Here is a 12809-nt window from a genome sequence, read left to right on the forward strand (position 1 = left end):
TAAAACTGGTTCCCCATTAAAGAAGTTTCAAGAAATCTAGCAGTATTGGGAAAAACCGATATGAAGTTCTAAGCTTTTGGTCTAATTTCGAGCGGATAAAGCGAGCAAGCAGGCCTATAATATGGAAACAAGAGGTATACACTTCGTTTCTCTCCACGAATAGTAGTTTCTGAAACTTCTTTCAGCGCCCGGATGACAACAAAAAAAGTCCTAAAAAGCAAAAAAATTGTGCAAACAATTTGAAAAATTACAATTTTTGTTTTGTTTTAAAGGTTTTTGATGAAACCCGATGTCAAATATGCGTGTTGTTTGTTTACAATCGATTGTACTGGATTTCTGTACTTAATGTTTGAGTTTTTTCTTTCTAAACTTTTTCTTCTTGTTTTCCGCGCAAAAACAGCTACCACAAATAATCATCGGAGTGGGTGGAGTGATATATCATATTTAAGCCTTTTCAGTCGTGATTCGAACGACATTAAAAAATTTTCCAAAAAATTGTGTCACTGTCAGGAAAAACCGGTTTGAATTTTGTGATTTTTTGTCTAAATTTGAGCGAGTAAAGCGAGCGAGCAAGCTTATGTATTTATTATTTAGGCCGTTTATAATAGCTGATTTATGCTTAAATTTAATTTTAATTGGAGTAAAAATTAGTTTGTCGAGATTTATAACACCATTTTGTAAATCAAAAACTTCGGCGCCTGTTTGACAACAAACAAAATCATGTTAAAAAAATAACATTCGAACAATTCGAAAAATTACTGCAAAAAAAGTTTGAAAAATTTATTCTTTTTTTTTGTGGTTTATGATTTTTTGTTTGTTTTTCTAGTTATTTTCTTTAAAAACCCTTCTCCAGTTTGTTTGTTTTGCTATGATTGTCGATATGCTCAATTTGTAGATTTTTTATTAAGATCTTTTGTATCACGCTACGCAGAAAAGCGACTCTAATTTAAAAAAGTATATATATTTTTTGTAGTTTTGCTAAGATTATGATGGTCGGAACATTCTGTGCTACTTGCACAGTAACCGGATAATCCCAGTTTATTTTTGATATTGGAGAGAAATTAAAAGGTGACCACTACGGTGATCGAACCTCGTCTGTCTATATGCTCCCGGGTTCTGAGCCTAGAATGTTACCTCCAGGCTATGAAGTTGGGAAATGAAATAAACAAGTTGAATTTTCAATGCTTTCGAGAAGTTAAGGTCCGTCGTTTCTGTTTTATAGATACAAACTCCTTGGAATGGTTTAGTGAATTGTGACCATAAAAGTTGTCGAAAAAAGGTCGAAATTAGATTTTCATTTTGAATTTTGTTTTTGTGGGTCTGATAGAATATTTCATTCATTTCTGATTCCAGAACAGATTTTGTGAACAGACTTTTCAGTCAATAAATTTGCAGTGCAATTACCGAATTCATCAATTCGCCCTGGTTTCCAATTCTTTTTATGCGTTTCTGCTTCCGAAATTACGATCGTATCAATTTTCGTTTGATAAATAACAAATTTAGCTATTTAAGTTTCAAGCGGTGTTATTTTTAGCCCATTGTTTCCATATAATTTTCCACAAAGATAGTAAGGAAAAGCTTTTTCTTTTTTAATTTCATTTCACGAGGCCAATTTCATTTCTCTGAGGCCAATAATTTTCTCCGATTTGTTTTTACCTTGAACATTTTGGCCCGGAGCTTTAAATGGTAAATTGAAAAATGCGTCTGGATTTTTGACCATTTCCTTATTAGGCTTTCCTAGTTTTTCATAATGATTATTTATTGTTGTTTTTTCAACTGGTCGCCAATTTTCATAATTAGCTGAACAAATATTCTAAAATTGTCTCCTTACTCGGTTTGATTACTTAAATCCGTGTTTTTTTTATTAAATCGCTCAGCCAGAAAAAATCTAGAAAGTAAACTATCAAACGGTAATTGGTACCATGCGCAATCTATAAGCAGTCTAAAATTGAGCGCAAATGTCTTTTGAATTCAAAATTGATGACGTTTGCGTTTTTAATGAATTACCATCCATACCTTCTAACTTCATTCATTGGCGATTAGTGGGTGCGAAAGAGTTGAATCTAGCTAGTTACTAAACTGACAAAGGTAAATTTTTTATTTTAGTTCAATTTCTTTTCAAGGAGGCAGCAGCTTTCCATAGTTTGCTTCCGTTCGTTTCTGTACGCTAATTATTATTTTCTGTTTTGTCCCATCTAACGGTGAAATTGAGTTATATAGGTGTGGATTTTGAGACTAATTCGGCGGTCAAAATACAGTTCTTTGCAGATTTCCAATAATTTGACAGCGTCGAATTTGCCATTTATTGAAAAATATGGGTTTATTGAAAAATATTTTAAAAAAATATCAGCAATCAGTCGACTTTTCAAAAACCTTTTTTTTTTGCTCAAAAAAAGGTGCACGAGAGTTTTATTTAATTGGCACCAATTTTTTGCGGAAAATTGTACTTTTTGGTTCTGTAACAGCTGAGTCAGGTTTTCATTTGTATCTTTCATCTGATTTCTCATTTATTTATTTATATTTTGCCATTAATTAATAGATTTTTGCTGTATTAGGAGAATTGTTGCTTAGAAGTCAAAAGGTTGATTTGTCAAGCTCTGATAAAACTAGCCCTGAAAGTTCGAATTAAATTCCGATTCATCACTTTTTGTTACAACCGAGTATCGAATTCTTTTATCGATAGTTTACCAAATCAACCAAAAATGTAATTATTAGTCTATCATTATCAATTATCATCCATCTTTTTGTAAGATTGAGAGAAAAATGCATCTTAGGAAGATTTCCGCTCTATTTCCAATTATTTTAAGTATTATTTTCATATTCACAGTGTGGAAGCGCCCTGAACAAATGTTTCGTTTGATAAAACCTCAAAAAATAAAACCCCAAATTATTTACTTTCCGTTCCTGTTTTCATAGATTAGTTTTCACGAGAGTTGGCATTGCGCTCAACAGTGATGTTTAACAGGTAAGTTATCTTTCAATTCATTTTCGTCTTCTAAGAGTCGTGTTAGCGATTTATTAGGAAAATGTGTATTTCTCAAAACATTTAAAAATATATCTGCTTTGCGTGTGCGATAGATAACGTGATTCGATTTGTTAATTCTTTTAATTTTCCAAATAATGGTTCCGATAACTTTGGGTTCGGGCGGTTTTTCTTCCAGCCAGTTTCGAGGACAGCTCGTAGGGGGTTACTGATGGTATCATGTAGAAGCAATTTTGGTCGTGATTCGGATTCTTGAAAGAAAATTTGAAAAAAAAATTCAGCGTCGATTAAAACTAGCATGAATATTTGCGGTTTTCAGATTAATTTAAGTATTTTTTGGAATCAAGATGAAAATGGTTCTCATTTCAGTTCGGCTACAATTTTATTGTAATTTTAACTATTTTAAGCTCTATTTTTATAGTTATTTTCCCATCTAAAGAGAATTTACAGTAAATTAATAAAGAAAAGCATTCTAACCGATTGGTTTTATAAGTTCTTAAATCTTTTTTTTTCACACAACCGGGACGTAGTGTCATACTACAAGACTTTTTTCTACTCTAGTGATTAACGTTATGTATTACTACGAACCTTTTTTCGAACCTAACTCGCAAATAAAAATGTTCATTAATGTGTTCACTTCTATAAAAATTTCACTGTAGCATTGGAAATTGCATAGCATCTGTTCTCGGCTTTATTTGTGTTGCTATTACTTATTAAGCTTCCGTGGCTGAGTGGTTAGGATGTGAGGTTCTCATCTCAATTCTAATTGGTTAATACAGTTTCTGTCTGCTTACTGACAAGTATGATTGAATCCGCAGCTGTTACACTAGCCTCAGTTTAGTGTTTTATTAAGACTTTTTTTTCTACCCTAAGTCGCAAATATTGGTGCCACTGTTTGGAAACCTTTACATCTTTTTGATAACATGTGCTTGGACACTCGAATAGTAATAAGGTAACACAGTTGATGCATTTTAATTCGTCAAATGAAACGAAAAAAAAAAGCTATTTGTTTCAAAGAACATACAATCATAAAAACTTGATTTCAGAATTTTTCTATCTCAATATATCTTAAAATTTGTTGAAATGCAAAATTATACATAACATGGCTTTATCTTTTGTGATTTGCTAGATGCAAAGTTAGTGTGGATGTCTTGGGTTTGTTATATTTCAAATAATTAAGTGCAAAGTTGTGTCTATTTGTATTTGGTGCCACTTTTGCTGAATCGCTTGGCAATTTCGAAGCATATGTAGCTGCTTTCTTCATGACTAGTGTTTGTCGGTGGTTAAGCGTGCGTGGATGATTGGTTAGAGTGTGAGACTCAAAATTTTTTGATTGCAGCAGGCAGCAGATCGAATTCTAGAACTAGCCGAATTTTACTACTTCGAGGCTCATTCTATTTATTACTGCACTTTCTAGAGGTGATTTTTCTAGAGTTGTCGTGTTCTCTCCAGTGTTTGCGAAGCGAATCTTCGCCTATGTGTAAAAAAATTTCCAATTCCACAGAAAAAAAATTCTGAGAATGTGATCGGAATGTGGTCGACTGACTATCATTGTTTCAATTTGATTTTTGATTTTTTTTGCATATTTTTTCTAACACGCTCGGAAATGTCCTCAATTAATTATCTTTGCGCTGAATGATTGAATAAAATTTAGTTTTTTAAGCTTGCGATTGCATTGTTATCAAATTGGAACATAGATTTATTTCAGGTGCAGGTTTTTGACAGATTTAATCATCCAACTAAATTATTAAGTTGCTTTTCCAACATGATATAATCTGAGAGTGTCTGGGCTTCAAACTCCTGTTCTATTTGGACTTTGTTTCGTTAGTTGTGTTTTTTTTGCTTGAAATGTTGGTTCGCTGAAAGGTTGTGGCTTATGTTGGAAAGTTTGAAGAGCGATAACAAATTTTTAGTGCCCAAAACTTTGTTATGACAAAAATTTTTCGGCGTCAATTCAATGGTGTCAATCCAATTTTTGTCGGCTTTGTTAATGATTCATAAAGTTTGTTTAATGCTAATTTATAGCTGATATTTGATTTTTTTCGACGTGTTTTTTGACGGTAATTTTTGGTAGACTTTGTTTTCCAAAATTTTTCAGAAACTTTTCCAATAAAGTTTTCTTGATTTTTTTGTCTGGCTTCCATGCTGCTTTTGCGATGTATTACAAGTGATACAATCTCAGCTTCTCCCCTGTGTAAAAGAAAGTCGGCTTTATATTTTCTTCCTACGAAGGATATTTCACTTGGGTTGATATAGTCGACTTTTTTTAATTATAAAGGTTTTTGAGATTGGATATTGCCGCTCTTGAAAGTTTGTTGTTCTGACGTTTTCACGAAAGACACTATGATCCTTTTATGGTTTTTTACTTCATTTATTTTGTTGTCTAGAAAAACTGGTCCAAATATTTTCGGGTTTTCATCAGACTAAATTTAATATCTTTATCAGAAGCTGTCCTCCAAAGTTTCTTCTACGGGAGTTTTAATGCCACTTATGCTTTTACGGCCGCTCCTCGGTGCATTTGTAGGACAAAAAAGGTTTTTTTATTCTTGACCGTATTGATATTCTATAGAAAAATCTTAATCAGTCTGAAATGTTTTACAGAAAGTCAAATCATAATTGTCTTAGCTCTATACTGGCTCTGTAATTTCTGAAGCTCTGAATCTTTTACTGACAATACCTTGAGTTGTGCTAACAGTAGGACAAAAATTTCAGCGTGGTTAGTCGTCTTCTTAGGATCTTCAAATACCCTTTTTTACTTAATAAGCATATGCGACGCAGGTAATCGGAAAATTGTTTTTTATTCACGTGAATAAATTTCTTACTAATCTGTAAAAACTTGCTTTATTATTGAATATTAACTTCTTTCTCCATCCCACTTGATCTAGAGGTAACGCGGTTGTTTTACATTCTAACATATGGAATTCGAAAACCGGTCGGATCTTGTTTTTTTTCAGAATGCATGAAATTGAAATTTTTCCGGGAATAAATGAATCGTCGGTGTTTCGTATGCCTGGTTTTGGTTTTTCCGGCTTAGTTTGTGCATCATTGATTTTGCGTGCGCTGTAAGCAATTGTCATTTTAGTTGAGAGCGTTATTGATTTACTCTGTTGTGGTGTAAAAAAATCGAATCATTCTTCTTTGTTTTTGCATTTTTATCAGCTTGAGCATCAGTGCATTTTTGCTTTGTGTTTTATCGCTTTTTTGTAAGTTTCTCGTAAGAGAACTTGTTTTTCTTGCCTACAATAGATGTCAGTTCATTTTGATCACAGCTTTTTAATGCTTCATCATGGGGGAATAGTTTTCTTCTCCAATAAAGCAGTTGCAACTTCCAAGATACCTTTTGATTTTTTGCTGATTTTGGTAATGATTTGCGCAAAATAATTGCGTGTATTTCATTTCTTAAATGGAATGCCGAAGTACATCTGACGCTTTTCTGTTACATTTTCAAATGAACTGATCACGTTTCAACTTTTTTCTTTGAGAAAAATTGGGGCACTGTTTGACCAACTTCAGGTCAAATGATGCACAAACGCTACTTGGTTGATTCCCCGTTGTTTACAAATATATATTTTTTTCATTTTATCCGGCTAATCAAACGGATGTGGCGTTGTGGCATATCCGGCAGTGATGGTGCCCAGCAAGCCTGTGATTGAGGGTGCAAATCATAGGTGCGCTACTTTTTGTATGCTAAGATTGGCTCTTTTCAAATCCTCCCCATCTGAATTTGAACTTTTTTTGTGATCTCACTTGTTGTTTATACTATGCATTGTATTATCATGCATTCTTCCATAATAACACATAAGGCATCTATCTAAGGTAGTAGTAGAAAAATTGATTGAAATGGGGGGGGGGGAAGCTGTAAGCTCTGGTGAAATAACCGTAGCTTAGTTAATCTTAAATAATTAATCACCGTGTTACGCACCTCGCTGGTTAATTCAAAAAGTTAAGAATCGGAATAATTAAAGATAATTTCATGGGAAACGTTGCGAAGTATGTGTCGTGCAGAGCTCGTGAGCTTGAATCATGCAAGTGCCCAATTTTCGTTAGAAAATTCCCCTCAAAGACCTTATTCTTTTTCTGTAATCTAATTTTTCATCAGCTTTTCTTGTTCCAATCACCGAAAGTGTGTAGAAAATTTGGATTCACGATGAATTTGAGAGATACATCACGAAACCTTTTCGTCGTTATTCGAGCTGTATTGAAAAATTCAAAAAACTTGTCCCGATTGTCAAGAAAGTACCGCTGTCTGAAGTTTTTGCTTTTCCGACCAATTTATAGCAAAGAATGAGGTAATGAAATGACTCATTACTGATTATAAAACTGTAAATATTCAACTTAATTTCACTCCACTTGTGAGATCAACTGATTTAGTATCGGGTTACAAATTTGTGAGAAATTGAAATGGCTTTATTATTAAACCTAAAAATTTTGCAGAATTTATCTCCCTTGGACTTGAGAAAACACAGTGGTCTTTGCACCTTAAAATCAGGAGTTCTAATCTTCGTCAGGAGTCCTTTTCTGTGTTTTGAATTTATTTATTTTTTCTGGAAAAAATTGAATTGTCTTACTTCCATTTGTCTGCTCATTTTTTTCCGGTTTAATTTGCAAGGCATGGAATTTTCTTCTGAAATGATTAATTTCACTAGAATTAACAATCGTTTTCATATTTGTAAATTTACTAACATTGGTTTAACGTTTATTTAGCTATTTTTTTCGTTCCTGTTTAACGCTCATGTTTTTATTTTCTCGGCTCAACGAACCCAAGTAATTTCGGCTTAGTAACCGCTCTGTTAATGAAAACTTAATGCTAGTGGTTGTTTCTCGACTGATTTTCTGATATATATAAATCGTTTAGGCCGAGCGGTTACTAGGCCGACAATAATTGGGTTCACTGAATTACTTTCAAATAATAAGAGCTAATTTTCAATCGCAATTCGCGTTTTACCGCAAAGTTTTTTTCTTTACAGTCATCGGAAGAAAACTTTTCAGGAAAAGTCTATATTGTCTTGAAGATATCGATGCCTTCATCACAATAGAGTCCTGAAAACTTGGATTTTTTGAAGCTCTTAATCTGCCAAGAATATTTTTTTTTTGCTAATTTTTGCTTCCGTGTAAAAAAATTTCGAACAAACAAAAAATAAGCTGAGCGTTTAAAAAGCTTGTCCTTGCTCTAATTTTTGGCTGACTGACCTTAAAATTTTTCTAAAGGCGCCTTTGGCGCCGATCTATACTAATTTTGAGGGGGGGGGCGAAGAAACGCGATTTTTTGGTCGAAATTTTCCAAAAACTGCCTAAAAACGCCTTTTTTTTGGCCTTTTTTCAAAAATTTGCCGGCTGGGCACAAAATTTGGTCAAATTAGGGTCTTTAAAGTGATTTGGGAGAGCTGAGAAAAGCAATTTGGTTTGACCTAAAAAAAGGTCGACAAAATTTTCAAAATTTTTTTTGAAAATCCGCCCCCTCTCGAGAAATTCCTAGATCCGCGCCTGATATTGTAAGTAGTTTTCTACTAAAATCCTTTTTCTGGCAATTTATGCAATCAAAATTGAAATTTGAGAGCTACAGTTATTTTCCTTTCCAAAGGATATATGACACGCGACTTTTCCCCGGCTTTATCAAACCTTTCTAGAATTGATAATTTTACCATTTCAAACGAAAAGCGATGTAATTTAATTAGAAAATAAATGTTCAACGGAGTTTTCATACAATTATTTTTTTTCAACTTTAGTAAGTTCAGATTTCCCGTAAAGTCATATTTTCTTTGATACGACTCATTTTGAGACAATTTTTATTTGAAAGCTTGCCACCGAGAAACTCAGTTCTTCGTCGATGGCGGGAGAAGTCAAAATTGACAAAATTCGCCAGCTTTGTTCAACGGGTAGCTTCGGGCAGCTTTGTCTAACGGATATTTCTCTTGGTTTTCTTTAAAAAAAGAAAAGCTGAAATAATGACACCAATTTGGGCTAGAAACTTAAAAAGTTCAGTTTCGAGGTCACGTTCAATTTCATTTTGCGGCATCTTTTGATCGAGTTCACTTGCGTGAAGACTGCATCAAAGGCGCCCTCTGGTGGCCCCCGGTCTTCGACAAAGTCGACTTCAAGATTTGTTTTTGCACTGATTTCCATCTGTAGGAGATCACCAACAGCGACTGACTTTTCTGTTTCAGTTAGAATAAAATAGGTGCTTCAGATTTTAAAATTCTACCAAGTTTCGTCATTCATTCAAAATCTTAACATTTGTTTGAGAACGACTGTGTCTAAACTTGAGTACCTGCAATGAATTACAGAGTCGATAATTGCATTATTCGCTCTATGAACATGAACACTGCAATCAACAAAGTCACCAACTGTTTCAAGCCTTTTTTGTGGCATCATCTCTTGCTAAAACAAAACGTCCGTGGTCTCCAGAAAAATGATTTTCCAATATGATTCTGAATTGCCTTGCACGACTGTCCCGCCTCCAAACAACTTTAGGAGCTCTTACCAGCTAATGTTCTGTGTGTTTTATTTAAGTCAGTTGAGGTCATAGAATAGCACTTTTTCATAGGTTTTGTGTGGGCGTTTTTGCACTTAACTAGATTAAAAGATATAATTGATATATTGAAAATTTTTCTTCAAAAAATCATGTTTTTTTCCCTTCATCATATTTGTTTGAGTTTCTTTAAGGGCTGAGAGCTCTAAATGTGCCGTTACAAAAAATAAATTTTTCAGTAAATTATCATTGCCTACATCGAATCTACTTGTAATAGGAATCTACTTTTTTCTGACCCAGCTCGCAAATAATAGCATTCACAAATAGTTATCATCTGTTATATCTGCTGTATTGGCCAGTGTTTGCCATTTGTCAAGCTATCGTGGCGCAAATGCGAAGAATTGATTACTCGTTGTCTCCAGGTCGGGATTTCAAATCTGGCCTATAACAAAAGATTCACTTTTCAAGGCTTATTTCTTACCTTTTTCCCTCACCTTAATTCCCTTCTTACATTTTGGAACTACTTTTTGCCGTTTTCTCGCATGTGTTTGCGACGTGCAGATTCGTTTCTGGGTCTAGAGTTTGCATCATAGTTGCCACATAGAATGGAAACAAGTTTTTGGGATTAAAAGCTACGTACGCATTTGAAAAGCCTGAAATTTTGAAAACTTTTTCAAAACTGCAATTTAGATCGAGAAGTGGTTTATAGTCCTGGATTTTTTTTAGTTGTGAACGATCAACTTTTCAGCTTGTCGTCTCTTCTTCAAAGTGTTGAACAGATGGAATACTTGAAACGAACTAATTAAGAGTAATGAACGTACTGAAAACTCTCATACATGTCGTACTGATTTTTTTTGTTTTTTTTTTCGGGAAAAGTCTTAAAGTCTCTAATAACTACAGACGTGCATTCATACATATTGATGCATCTATGAATGAACTCAGGTCTATATGCATTTTTTGAGTTAAATTGAAATTCATCTGCTGAAAGTGACGCAAATAGCACTCTTAAAATACGAACGTAGAAATGGCGCAAGAAAACGTGAACGATTTCTAGTTATAAAGTGGAATTTATTTTTTAGATTTCATGCCGGAATAAAAACTTTACCTTTTGATCCAGTTTTCTCAAGTTGGTTTATTTTTATCAAACAAAAACGCCAATCAGAAATTGTTCTAGAAATTCAACGAACTTAGAGGTCATCTATTTTTTTCTTAGAAATTCGATTTTTCCAAGAAAATCAATGTTTTTTTTATGTTTACATGCGTTCATAACTCTTTTTCAATCTTCGATTGGCTATGTTTGTTGGAAAGTAACGAAAATAATTTGTTATAACGAAAATAAACTTGGAAACAAGCTATGGCGAACGATGAACTCTTAAACAACTGTAGTCGGAAGTTTCTGTTCTACGTTCGCAGCAATCGGCAACCCTTGGTAGCTTTGATCTTCTGATGATATACTTCTTCTAAAAATTTCGGAAATTGAACAGTTGCTTCAATAGTTACTGGTAGTAATTTTTAAAGATGTTATGACTAGAAAATTTTTAGGATGTTTTTTTTCCTGTTGTTTCGCTTTGCTTTGGTATAATAATTTTCTATTTTTCAAAAATTGTTTGTTTTAGTTTTACTATTTCCCTCAGTCTGGCATAACTTAGTTGAGTGGTTGTTAGTTTACTCGTTATTTTCATTTCACAACATCGGACTTTCAAGCACTTAGACTATTAGCAAGTTTTCTTTTTTGAATTTTTAATAGCAACCTTGAAACTGATCTTATATTATTTTGCCTTGGATAATAGCAGTAATTTGGCAATTATGTCAGCTAATTAAGACAAATGATGTTCCGAAATGAAAAAATATGTAATGATTGTTGCGCAGAAAAGATACATTGATTTATTACAGGCAGTAGCGAGAATGGTTGCCAAATTTTTCCTTTGTTATAACATTAGGACAGCCATTTTTCGCTCAACAACCTCAAAATTTTTCTAAAGGCGCCATTATGACTAATTTTGAGGGGGGAAAAGCGAATTTTTTCGGTCAAAATTTTCCGAAAAGTGCCTAGAAACGCCTTTTTTGGCTTGTTTTTTAAAAAATTTGCCTGTGGCGCAGAACAATTTTCACAAAATAGGGTCCTTATACTATTTTGAGAGAAGCTAGGAAAATCAAATTAGTCAACCTAAAAAAGAAGGTCGGCAAAATGCCCCCTCACAGAAAAACTTATGCGCACGCCACTGATTACAGTAGACACAGTAGCTTTCAACGCAACAAAAATGTCAAGCTTAAGTTTTCGATTTCAGGTTATCTGATTTTCTAAAATAATTTTTTTTGGACGTTAGTTTTTTTGGATTTTGGCCGCTGTGTTTTTGTTTTACCCTTAGTATTTAGCTTCGAAGTACTAACACTTACCACAGTTTTTCTTGAGTTTTAATACCATCCTCGAAACAGATTTTTCATCATTTTTTGTTTTATGGAACACAGTGGATACTTACTGAATCCTGAGATACGGCCACTACGTGTTCTGCCTCGGTTTATGGCGCTGAAAACTTAGTTGATTTTTTATTTGACGTTTGAAAATACATTTATGAGGTTTCAACTTTCTTTTTTAGCTAAACTTGATTGCTTATGATGCTATTTTGAATGAAGAAATTAGTTCTGATCAAATTGACCCGTTGCTTCCCATTTTACTATATTGGAAGTAGTGCGAAGGACCGCCTTGCTATAGTTTTTGGAAATTACATTCAGTTTTATATTTTTTAAGCGCTCACAATGAAGTTTCGACTGTGTTCAGCAAATTATTGTGTTTGATCGGTTAATATCCATGGAACTTCTGAGCTGTATGAGCGTACAAATGAACACTTTTTAAACGAGAATCAGCAGTTGTACACATTTTTTTCTCTTTTCGACTAAGCTAATACAACATTTGTCATACTTGATGTATTTGGTACCATATTGCTTCTTCAAGGCTGATACAATACTTGATCTTTTTTTTACTTGACCTATCCGAATGAACTGCCTAACAGAAATTAGTTTACATTTGCTATTTAAACAGGATCGGGGAGAAGGGAGAAAAAGTTAGAAGTCTAAGTTATTAAGCTAAATAAATCGGAGTTTCCTTTTTCTGCCACATGAAGTTATTCGAAAGCTATGATGACTTTGGATGATGAAACGTTATGACAAAATTACTAATCCTATTAACCTTACTAGCAAAACAACATATAGGATCGGAAAATATATCGAGGATGTAGGTTTAAGAAAAAATATGACAATTTTTGTTACGACCATTGAAAATTGGGAGGAACTTTGTATTCGGTTGTCTTAGTTTTTTTCTTTTTTTGTTTGTTTTGAGTGTATATCATATTAAAGCCA

The 12809-nt window shown here is 33.5% G+C and overlaps 2 protein-coding genes across 2 annotated transcripts in view; one reads left to right on the plus strand and one right to left on the minus strand.

The window, feature by feature from the left end:
- LOC134851783 (DNA-directed RNA polymerase II subunit RPB3-like) overlaps positions 1 to 12809 on the minus strand; it is a 422117-nt gene that overhangs the window by 213107 nt on the left and 196201 nt on the right. The gene's annotated exons all lie outside the window — the stretch shown is intronic.
- LOC134840518 (ras-specific guanine nucleotide-releasing factor 2-like) overlaps positions 1 to 12809 on the plus strand; it is a 103609-nt gene that overhangs the window by 6910 nt on the left and 83890 nt on the right. The gene's annotated exons all lie outside the window — the stretch shown is intronic.

Source organism: Symsagittifera roscoffensis, chromosome 1 (genome assembly GCF_963678635.1).
Source record: "Symsagittifera roscoffensis chromosome 1, txSymRosc1.1, whole genome shotgun sequence".
Classification (NCBI taxonomy): domain Eukaryota; kingdom Metazoa; phylum Xenacoelomorpha; order Acoela; family Convolutidae; genus Symsagittifera; species Symsagittifera roscoffensis.